The following is a 12920-nucleotide window of genomic DNA, read 5'->3' on the forward strand; positions in this document are numbered from 1 at the left end:
CTACAATGAACACAACCCCATGAACTCTACAAACACACCCTAGACGAGACAAAAACACACAAACATCCCCCATGTCACACCCTGACCTAACTAAAATAAAGAAGAAAACAAAGATAACTAAGGCCAGGGCGTGACACAATCAGTCAGTCAGTCAGTCAGTCAGTCAGTCAGTAGTTGACAGTATTGTTATCAGTCAGTCAGTAGTTGACAGTAGTGTTATCAGTCAGACAGTCAGTCAGTCAACCAGTAGCTGACAGTAGTGTTAACAATGAGTCAGTCAGTAGTTGACAGTAGTGTTGCCTGTCTTGTGTGATCTGTGATTTCTAGACATCAAAGACCTTGCTGTGTCTTCTGACTCTTTACCTCATGAGGTCACACTGTAATAAAAATCACATTTGGTAAAACATGATGATGAAGCAGTACATCTGCTGTGTGGGCAGCAGTTCATAATCCATGATAATCTACTGCATCACATCACCAGGCTACAAACTCTTCCGGTGACAGGCAGTCAGTCACTCCGACAGTATTTGACAGTAGAGTTGCCAGTCAGTGCGTGGTTGTGTGATTTATAGAGAATCAATGGCCCATGCCGTCTCTGTCTGTCTGTGGGTTCTGGTGATCAGTCAGAGTAACAGAGGAGAAAGCTGTGATAACAACTGATGAGAAAAAAGGCCAAATGGCAGTGTGTGTGTGTATGACTAAATCAAAAGTTCTCCCATGTCACCCCGCTCCTCCGCACACTCCACACTGGCTTCCAGTCGAAGATCACATCCACTACAAGACCATGGTACTTTCCTACGTAGCTGCAAGAGGAACTGCCCCTCCCTACCTTCAGGCTGTGCTCAAACCATACACCCCAACCCGAGTACTCCGTTCTGCCACCTCTGGTCTCTTGGCTCTCCCAACCCTACGAGAGTGCAGCTCCCGCTCAGCCCTTTCAAAGCTCTTCTCTGTCCTGGCAATGGTGGAACCAGCTTCTCCTTGAAGCTAGGACAGCAGAATCCCTGCCCATCTTCAGAAAACCATCTGAAAACCTACCTCTTCAACGAGTATCTTTGGAAGGTTAACAGAAGCCTGATGCTGGTGGCAGGAAAAAGAGGGACCGACTGTTTGATATCTCGACCCATCCTCGGCGCCATGTTGCACTGCGCTTGCTGTCCAGGAGAACACAGACAACACTGTGGAAGCCCGGCTCTTCTGAAGACTCAACTGATCCAGGATCCAGGATCGAGTTCTAACTATCACTGTTGTGACTGAACCGACAAAGGAGTCAGTGACTTTTCCCAGGTCATATCCATAGACTTGCGCTCCATGTCGACGATGAAGTCAAGAACAAAGTGGACGCGGCGGAGCTCCCTTATGTGAAGATGCTGAACAGAGTCCTGCCCCAGGACACCAGGATTCTCGACTGGTCACCTGCTGCGGAGAGATTCAGTGAGTGCTGCAACTGTCAGTCCAGAACCTACCGGTACTACTTCACATGCTCTGGATGTAGCGTTGATGGCAGCGACTGCCAAACGCTATGAGGGCACCCACGACTTCCGCAACCTGTGCAAGGAGTGCTGCAGTTCCAGAGGACCATCCTGTCTGCCACGGTCCAGTCTGTCCATCAAGCTCACCCTACCATGCCCACTGCCACAGACCCATAAGACCTATCATATTTGAGATCAAAGGACTGGCTGTTCTCTATCACCAGGTGCAGTGCATGATGGCTGTGCTGCTGATTGGCCAGAAGCTGGAGGCTCTAGAGATAGTGGAATAAAGTCCTGGATGTGGAGAATCCCAGGAAACCCATGTACAGCACGGTGGTGGACTTTCTCTTGGTGCTGTTCCACTGCCATTTTGAGGTGTTGAGCTGACTCAGAGAGGCTGAGGAGGTGAACCACTCCCTGGCCACGCTGCAGCAACACTGGACCCAGATAGCAGTCAAGACCAGATCCCTCCCTTACTATAACTGAGATATGTGGTTGTGCCACCTAGCTATTTTAAGATTTAAGTCGCTCTGGATAAGAGCGTCTGCTAAATGACTAAAATGTAAAAATGTAAATGTAATGGAAAGTCAATGGAACACGTAGCTAAAATATCACGGCTCAGTTCCATCTGTCTTAGCCTGGAACGCACTGTGATGCTCTCACAGCCTCTCTCTTTTAAACCTGCCTTTGAAAGAGGATGAGAGTGAAACCTATTGTCTATTCTGTGAAAGAGAAGGTAACCCACTGGGCATACCACATCATTTCAATGTGGAGAATTGGGTAATATTTGGTAGATACGTATCAATAAGATTCCAACCTATTTTCGCCCACTCAAAATGACAGCCAAACGTTTGTTGAATGCCCAATGTGTCATCACTATGCTTTCAACCATCTAAAAGCCCAACCAAATTCTAATGGGAAATCAATGTCGGATGTTTTGGTTTAGTTGTCACCTAAATGTGTTATCACTGCGCTTTCAACCATTTAAAAGCACACTAAAGTTCAAATGGGAATACAATGTCAGATATTTTGTTTATCTATACAACAACTTAATATTATTTTTTATATAATTTTTTTTATGTATTATCACTGTGCTTGATCTAATAGCACAACCATATGACCTGGATTGCAGTTAGTTGAGATTACATTAAAGTACATGGTGCAAGTGATCAATGCAGTAAAGCCTTACATCAGGCTATTTACTGTCTTACAAAAGTAATATAGAATTCTGTTTGGTTGACAACGCAACCAAATATCAACATTTAAAGGAGAAGTATCTGCTGCTTGGATAGTTCCATCTGAGCCACTGGCTTAATCCTGTTCTTTAGCTTTTATTTTTGGTTGAGATGGAGACGCGCATCCAACATATAATTTGTTAACTTGATGACTTCCCAAATGTTATATAGGCCTAAATAGCATCATTGATGTTATATGATTGATATGTATGATAAGTATGGTTACATTTAATTTGCTCTGTTGAACCTACCCATTGGAATTACTTCGATAGCAAGTGAATCTTTTAAAACCGATTAAGGATCGGACACTTTTTTCAATACCCAAATCTAACTGCCTTTAGCTCAGGACCTGAAGCAAGGATATGTATATTCCTAATACCATTTGAAAGGAAACACTTTGAAGTTTGTTGAAATGTAAAATTAATGTTGGAGAATATAACACATTAGATCTGGTTACACATTAGACATAATGCCATGCATTTTTTTGTACCATCATCTTTGAAATGCAAGAGAAAGGCCATAATGTATTATTCCAGCCCAGGCACAATTAAGATTTTGGCCACTAGATGGCTGCAGTGTATGTGCAAAGTTTTAGACTAATCCAATGAACCATTGTATTTCTGTTCAAAATGTTGTATCAAGACTACCCAAATGTGCCTAATTGGTTTATTAATAACTTTTCAAGTTCATAACTGTGCACTCTCCTCAAACAATAGCATGGTATTATTTCACTGTAATAGCTACTGTAAATTGGACGGTGCAGTTAGATTAACAATAATTGAAGCTTTCTGCCAATATCAGATATGTCTACATCCCGGGAAATGTTCTTGTTACTTACAACCTCATGCTAATCGCATTAGCATACATTAGCTCAACCGTCCCGAGGGGAACCCACCAATCTTGTAGAGGCTTTAGGTGAAGATTTCACAACAATAATTCTCACGATAGCAGATTGGTCGTAGTCAGTGACAAATATCAAAAATAAGCTGGGCTTGGTTAAAACCCTGGATGTGAGACCAAAGGGATAGCTGCAGATCAATCAACTCTCCAGTAAGAGATGCTGTCCAGCCTATTGCATTCTTATAGTTACCTTGAAGATCTGACGTTGTTTCAAAGGTACACTATTAATACAAAAGTATGTGGACACCTCTTGAAATTAGTGGATTTGGCTATTTCAGCCATACCTGTTGCTGACAAGTGTATAAAATCAAGTACACAGCCATGCAAACTCCATAGACAAACATTGGCAGTAGAATGGCCTTACTGAAGAGCTCAGTGACTTTCAACGTGGCACCGTCATTGGATTCCATCTTTCCAACAAGTCAGTTTGTCACATTTCTGCCCTGCTAGAGCTGCCCCGGTCAACTGTAAGTGCTGTTATTATGAAGCAGAAACGACTAGGAGCGACAACGGCTCAGCCGCGAAGTGGTAGGCCACACAAGCTCACCGAACGGGACCGCCGAGTGCTGAAACGTGTGGTGCGTAAAAATCGTCTGTCCACTAGCAAGTTCCAAACTGCCTCTGGAAGCAACGTCAGCACAATAACTGTTCGTCGGGATCTTCATGAAATGGGTTTCCATGGCCGAGCAGCCGTACACACAAGCCTAAGATAACAATGCGCAATGCCAAGCGTCGCCTGGAGTGGTGTAAAGCTCACCGTCATTGGACTCTGGAGCAGTGGAAACACGTTCTCTGGATTGATGAATCACGCTTCACCATCTGGCAGTCAAATCTGGGTTTGGCAGATGCCAGGAGAATGCTACCTGCCCAAATGCATAGTGCCAACTATAAAGTTTGGTGGATGAGGAATACAGCATACAATGACATTCTAGACGATTCTGTGCTTCCAACTTTGTGGCAACAGTTTGGGGAAGGCCCTTTCCTGTTTGAGCAAGACAATGCCCCCGTGCACAAAGCGAGGTCCATACGGAAATGGTTTGTTGAGATTGGTGTGGAAGAACTTGACTGGCCTGTACAGAGCCCTGACCTCAACCCATCAAACACCTTTATGATGAATTGAAAGGCCGACTGCGAGCTGGGCCTAATCGCCTGACCTCATTAATGGTCTTTTGACTGAATGTAAGCAAGTAAGCAATGTTCCAACATCTAGTGGAAAGCCTTCCTAGAGTAGTTGAGGCTGTTATAGCAGCAAAGGGGGACCAACTCTATATTAATGCCCATGATTTTGGAATGAGATGTTTGACGAGCAGGTGTCCACATGCTTTTGGTCATGTAGTGTACAAATTTAACATAGTTTGTCTGTGTTGAAAATTGGTTACAATGATGACATAATCCTGTGTTTGAAATTTTGAGGGAAACGGTTGAGTGACATTTTACACACAAAACAACGTAGTTGATGACTTTTTTCAAATCCAATGTATTTCCCACGTAGATTCCAAATCACAATACGTTGACAAATTACATTTAAAAAACATTGCGAGAAACAGAGAAGGGGACTGACAGAACAAGAAAAAGTAAGGAAGAGACATAAAAGGGGAGTAAAGAACCATAAAGAGAGTAAGGGGAGGATGACATGTAGAGGGAATGATAGCTAGTTAGAGGAGAGTTGTTTCCTACTGTACCCAATCTGGCGGCTGTCACCAGGTCAAAGGTCAAATCAGTGGTAATGACTCGTGTGAAGAGCGATTATCCCCCGTGCAGGCCCCTCACTGGCACACTGCCATTAGTCTCACATACGAGTACACACACACACACACACACACACACACACACACACACACACACACACACACACACACACACACACACACACACACACACACACACACACACACACACACACACACACACACACACACACACACACACACACAGGATACGAACTGAGCGTATTGCGCTCTTTGTGTGGGGAACAGTGAATAAAGTAGAGAGAACAAGAGACGAAGTAAAATAGAAAGGTGAGAGTGCACCACTTCTCCTCTTCTCACATCATTTCATTTCTGTCAATTGCAGAGCAGACAATATTTTATTTACTCCCCAATCATAGGAAGATACTGACATTGACACTTCTGATGCAAACACACACACACCGACCCACCCACCCACAAAAGAAGATGAAACAGAGACTGGATGTCTGCCCATACTGCGTGTCTCAGGGAGGTTGGGATATGAAAAAACACATTTCAAATAGGACAAGCACCCACCAAAGTATTATTATAATTATTATATTGATGATTATTATTATTAAAGGGACTGCTAGTCCAGTATATCATAGTAGACTTTTCTAAAGACTATGTGCAGTAATTTCCAACCCATCTATACGGGTATATCATCACGGTGGACAGTGTGTTTGTATGTGTGTGTGTGTGTGTGTGTGTGTGTGCCTCTGTATGTTTGTGTGCGTACATGTCTGTACAGTAAACATGAGTGTGTGCTGATGTAACGTTAACGTTAGTGTTGTCTTCTGCATGCTGAGTCACAGGGCAGACAGGACAGTCTGCAGACCTTTCTGATCGTTAGAATATTGATCGACCCGAGGCCATTTCCTGTCAGGTGACCTTTCCATGACATTTTCTTAATGTTTACCGCTGTCTGATGTGAAGCAGTGAAATCAGAGGTCACAGTCAAGCCACAATATGGAGTTTGTGTGTCAGTCAATCACTATTGTCTATTGACTTTCTCTGACACTTCCTCTGGATTTCTTAAATCGGGACTGCAACATTTCCTGCTGTCTGGAGTCAAGAAACTGAGTCAGGGAAAGGGAGGGAGGAAGGGGGGTAGAAAAACTAAGTCAGAGAAAGAGGTAGAAAAACTAAGTCGGGAGGGAGGGAAACTGAGTGAAGGAAAAGGGAGGCCAGGCGGGAGGGAGAAGAAAGATAAGAAAAAATGTCAGTGAAAATCTGAGTGCTCCAACCTTCCCATCTAGACCAATTTAGTGAGAAACATTGTCTAGTCCTTTGAGGGCCTACGCTGCTCACAGCAGGGTGTTCTTTCACATCCACTGATAAAAGGGAAGGAAGACATGGACCGTGTCCCAAATGGCAACCTATTCCCTGTACAGTGCACTACTTTTGACCACGACCCATAGGATTTGGTCAAAAGTAGTGCACTATGTAGAGAATAGGATCCATTTGGGATGAACACATGTTGTCCCCTTTACACTATAAAATGAGGATGCCGACAGACAGACAGAGAAAAGTCTGGCCCTGCCAGATAGCTACAGTCAGACCTGGGTTCAAATACTATTTAAAATCAGTAAAATACTTTGATTGTTTGCCTGCCTGGAGTGCCAGATGGACAGGGTTTAAAGTATTGGGACTATTCAATCAAGCACAGATGAAGTATTTGAAATTATTTCAAATAGTATTTGAACCCAAATCTGGTAGCTACATCATCTAAGAGGATGTCTGTCTCTGTCTGTCTATCTAGCTATTTCTCTGTCTGTTTGTCTGTCTAGCTACAGTAGCTAGCATGGCGACAAGACATGACAACTCTGGCCTGTAGGTCTGTCTGTCTGTCTGTCTATTTTAGATGACAGGGCCTGGAGCTGTCTGAGAGAGAGCGTAGCCTTCCAGGGGAGTTCTAGTTAGGAAACACATCAGTGAGTCTGACTACAATACATCTGGAGCCCAGGCTGTTAAACCAAAATATACTGACTGAGCTAACCACGACGGAAGCTAGCAAATTGCTACCACTAGCACAATTTAACAGCAATAGGATAGTCCACAACAGGGATATTAGGTCCATGTCGCAGCTCTTTAAGCCCATACAATGAGCTAGCGACAATGCTAATAAAATGTTAATGCAAATGTTCCTCCACAAATGTAGAAAGGCCTATAGATATTTTTCTCAAAGACGAAAGGACTATCATGACCCTTTATCAAGGTGATATGCCTCTTTAAGACCCAATTTTTGTCATGTTATTGTTATGCTTTTGAAACAATGGGTGGGCAACTGCGCTCTATTATAGTCTTTCATTCAAAATGATGTCAGTCACAGGCGCGGAGGTTTAAAACAAACAGAATAATGAAAAGGCTATGTTATGCCTTGTGGTCATACTGTAGGCCTGAGGCAGTCAGTTACCCCGTTTGAACTCTCCTATCATGATTTATGACAAAGTTATGTAGGCTATTCTTGAGGTGTCAAAGCGTGCCTTCAAGGCAGCCATAGTGACACAGCAGAATCAGAAGCAAATTGAGGCACTGAAGTATCTTTACAGTAATATCTATTGACTGAACTGAGGTAAATGTTTTCCCCCTTTTGAACAGTCCTATTATTATTGATGACAAGGTTAGGCTTTTGTAAGTGTAAAAAATAAAATGTGTCTTCGAGGTAGAGTGACACAGCAATCATCAGAAGCTTGGAGGGACAGTGCTATCTTGTGTACTGTGTATTGACTGAAAGCTATATTGAGCTGAGACTGGGAGGTGGTGCATTGAATCAGCTATAGCTTTTGTTAACAGACCCTTATGCAGGCAGGGGTTGCATCCCAAATGGCACCCTATTCCCTATAGTGCACTACTTTTGACTAGGGCCCATACAGTGGTAGTGCACTCTCTAGGGAATAGGGTGACATTTGAGACTCACACAGGGTAAATGACCTGGAACTATTACCTCGTTAAAATATAATTGTATACGTTCCAAATGTCACCATATTCCCTATGTAGTGCACTATTTTTGGGGAGGGCCCATAGGGAATAGGGTGCTGTTTGGGACACAAAAGCAGGCAGTGTCATACACACCGGGTCTAAAGGACATTTATATATCATTATTGATGATGCGTATGGTTAAGTGTTGTCAAATCCTCCACCACGGAAAACCATGTTCTTTGAATAATACATTTATGTAAAATTCTGTACGGCTGTATATTAACACGAATACTTTTCTTATTATGACAATGATTGAATTATAATGCTTAGCCTTGGAACATGGACTCCTTTCCATCAACAAGCCACATACGCTACAGTCAGGGGTTTAAAGAACAAAAATAGGACAGCACTCCGGAGAATAAACTTAAATTAACATATTTTTATTGCCGCGGGTAAGAGCCTTTCCTCAGCGTGCATATGAGGCAACAGCAATCAATATCACCACAATTCGACAAGTATTCAGCACCTGATCTAAGTTTATATAAGGTGGAGTGGAGCACATTGTTTATCTTTACAGTCAGTTGTTTACTAGCTACTAGCTACACACACTACTAGCTACACACACAAACATGCCTTGCATGACAAGTAAGTACAACAAATGTTGTGAAATACAGATGGATGAGAAGATTATTACTCAGCTATCATGATGAGAAACCAAGTAATTACCAGTACACTGAGTCACTAACGGTTTTGGGGGAGCTAGTGTGTACACCTGCTATCCAAAAACATCCAAAGTGATGTACTCCCTGTGCTCTGTTTCGACTACTGCCCACCTGCTAGTACAAAGGTAGGATATTAATTTGAGCCTGTTGCTACAGCAGGAAAATAATCCTGCAGCAACAGGAAAGGTTAATTATTACGTGGATTATAATTAATGGTTGATACATTTTTCGTGAGGGGAAATCAAGTCTGTTAAACAAGTTAAAAAGGTCCTCCATTGCAGGAAAGTTCTCCAGTAACAGGGTGATCAAATTAAGATCCTACATCTGTAGCAGTCATATTCCAACAGCGCACAGAGAGAACTACACCAATCTGCTTTCACGTTAGCTAGTCTGCTAGTGTACGTAGCTTAACACAGAGGAGAGAAGACTCTGTGCATAACCACAACATCAATAGCATTGATTGACTGGGGGCGTAGGGTTAACAACATGGTGGCACACAACTGATATGACTGCAATGTAAATCTGGACTTCAACAACGTTGCAATGTAAATCTATAGAACACACACCTGATGAGGGGTTACATGCAAACACTCTTTCTTTCTCTTGTTCCCTCTTTCCTCTATACTAGGTTTCAAATGACATTCTATGAGGAAGACAGAAAAGAGAAGAGAGCGAGAAAGAGAGATCGAGAGAGAGAACAAATTTTGAGTATAGCTAAATTTTGAGTAGAGCTAAAAATAAAAGAAGAAAGAGTGTAAGAAAAAGTAAAGACTAAAGAAAAGAGAGAGAGTGTTTAGAGTGCTGAGTTAACCCCAGTGGGCTGCTGTTAAATGTAGGCCCAGACTGTACCTCAGGCTCTGCCTTTCATTTTACACCCCACTCCTTCTTCCCCTCTCCTGTTCTGCCCTCCTCCTCTGCTTCGTTCCATCTCTCCTTCCGGGCACGGGCACAAAGCATCTTCCTTCTCTAATTGAGACAGCCTGAGAGAGTCAGCCAAGAACGAGCGGCTTGCAAACACACACACACACACACACACATGCAGGCAGATAGTGACACACACTCACACACAAGCACGCACACACATACTGTACATAAACACTGATATACCCTGATAAGAACATAAGACACACTACCGCCCACGTTATGCTACTAGCTACACACACAAACCTGCCTTGCATGACAAGTAAGTACAACAAATCTGTGACCTACTACATGGAGTGCAATTTAATGAAGATCAAGCCATCATCATAAGATCAGGGAACAATGTTTCCTCCTGGAGAGAGATTCATACAAAGAGATTACAGAGATAGAGCTATTGAAGAAACCTTGAGACAGGGTGCTGGAGGTATTATCACACACACACACACACACACACACACACACACACACACACACACACACACACACACACACACACACACACACACACACACACACACACACACACACACACACACACACACACACACACACACACACACACACACACACACACACACACACACACACACAGAGAGAGATGCACACATATACACACACACAGAGAGATGCACACATATACACACACACAGAGAGATGCACACATACACACACAGAGATGCACACATACACACACACACACAGAGAGAGATGCACACATTCACACACACACACAGAGAGAGATGCACACACACACACACAGAGATGCACACACACACACACACACACAGAGATGCACACACACACACACACACACACACACAGAGATGCACACACACACACACACACACAGAGATGCACACACACACGCACACACACACAGAGATGCACACACACACACACACACACAGAGATGCACACACACACACACACACACACACACACACACACACACACACACGCACGCACACACACACACACACACACACACACACACACACACACACACACACACACACACACACACACACAGAGATAGAGACAAACACACACACTGCTGCCATCGGACAAAGGGATTTATACTAATCCTCCTATGAACAGATGAGATGAAGTCAGAAATAAAACGCTTCAGGACAACTGGGATTGTGTACTATGGCAGATCGAGAGAGAGAGAATGATGGGAGGGAGGGAATACAAAATAGTCGTAGAGATGGGGAAGGCGCTCTAGCCCAGACACCACAGTATATATAGTACAGCATTGACCGTCCCCTACAGAAGCCTCTAGCCCAGACACCACAGTATATATACCGCCCCCTACAGAAGCCTCTAGCCCAGACACCACAGTATATATAACCTCCTCTACAGAAGCCTCTAACCCCGACACCACAGTATATATACCCTCCTCTACAGAAGCATCTAGCCCAGACACCACAGTATATATAGTACAGCATTGACCGTCCCCTACAGAAGCCTCTAGCCCAGACACCACAGTATATATACCCTCCTCTACAGAAGCCTCTAACCCAGACACCATGGTATATATACCCTCCTCTACGGAAGCCTCTAACCCAGACACCATGGTATATATACCCTCCTCTACAGAATCCTCTAACCCAGACACCACAGTATATAGCACAGCATTGACCCTCCCCTACAGAAGCCTCTAGCCCAGACACCATGGTATATATACCCTCCTCTACAGAATCCTCTAACCCAGACACCACAGTATATATAGCACAGCATTGACCCTCCCCTACAGAAGCCTCTAGCCCAGACACCACGGTATATATACCCTCCTCTACAGAAGCCTCTAACCCAGACACCATGGTATATATACCCTCCTCTACAGAAGCCTCTAACCCAGACACCATGGTATATATACCCTCCTCTACAGAAGCCTCTAACCCAGACACCATGGTATATATACCCTCCTCTACAGAAGCCTCTAACCCAGACACCATGGTATATATACCCTCCTCTACAGAATCCTCTAACCCAGACACCACAGTATATAGCACAGCATTGACCCTCCCCTACAGAAGCCTCTAGCCCAGACACCATGGTATATATACCCTCCTCTACAGAATCCTCTAACCCAGACACCACAGTATATATAGCACAGCATTGACCCTCCCCTACAGAAGCCTCTAGCCCAGACACCACGGTATATATACCCTCCTCTACAGAAGCCTCTAACCCAGACACCATGGTATATATGCCCTCCTCTACAGAAGCCTCTAACCCAGACACCATGGTATATATACCCTCCTCTACAGAAGCCTCTAACCCAGACACCATGGTATATATACCCTCCTCTACAGAAGCCTCTAACCCAGACACCACAGTATATATAGCACAGCATTGACCCTCCCCTACAGAAGCCTCTAACCCAGACACCATTGTATATATACCCTCCTCTACAGAAGCCTCTAACCCAGACACCATGGTTTATATACCCTCCTCTACAGAAGCCTCTAACCCAGACACAACAGTATATATAGCACAGCATTGAATCCTATCTCTGACAAGTGGCTAGGCCACTGACCAGACACAAACCTCCAGAGTCCTGTGTATGACTGCCTGTTTGTGTATGTAACATGTCTATCAATCATCTACAACAGTGTTTCCCAACCCTGGTCCTCCAGTACCCCCAACAGTACACATTTTTATTGCAACCCTGGACAAGCACACCTGATTCAACTTGTCAACAATCCCTCAATGAGTTGAAGGAGGCGTGTTTGTCCAGGGCTACAACTAACCTGGAAGACCAGGGTTGGGAAACACTGACCTACAACATCCCAAATACATGTGCATCACCAACATGCTCACAAAGGGAGGTTCATTACAACATATGGAACAGAGAAAACACGTGCGCGCACACTTAGGGTTAAGTGCTCAAGGGCACATCAACAGATTACTCACCAAGTCGACTCGGGATTCGAACCGGCGACCTTTCAGTTACTAGCCCAATGCTCTAAACCGCTAGGCTACCTGTCGCCTTATACCTTATTATACTTGTAAGGA

At 43.9% G+C, this 12920-nt stretch overlaps 1 protein-coding gene across 3 annotated transcripts in view; it reads right to left on the minus strand.

The window, feature by feature from the left end:
- LOC129842839 (microtubule-associated serine/threonine-protein kinase 1-like) overlaps window positions 1-12920 on the minus strand; it is an 88782-nt gene that overhangs the window by 47038 nt on the left and 28824 nt on the right. The gene's annotated exons all lie outside the window — the stretch shown is intronic.

This window comes from Salvelinus fontinalis, unplaced genomic scaffold, assembly GCF_029448725.1.
Source record: "Salvelinus fontinalis isolate EN_2023a unplaced genomic scaffold, ASM2944872v1 scaffold_0070, whole genome shotgun sequence".
In the NCBI taxonomy this organism is placed as follows: Eukaryota; Metazoa; Chordata; class Actinopteri; order Salmoniformes; family Salmonidae; genus Salvelinus; species Salvelinus fontinalis.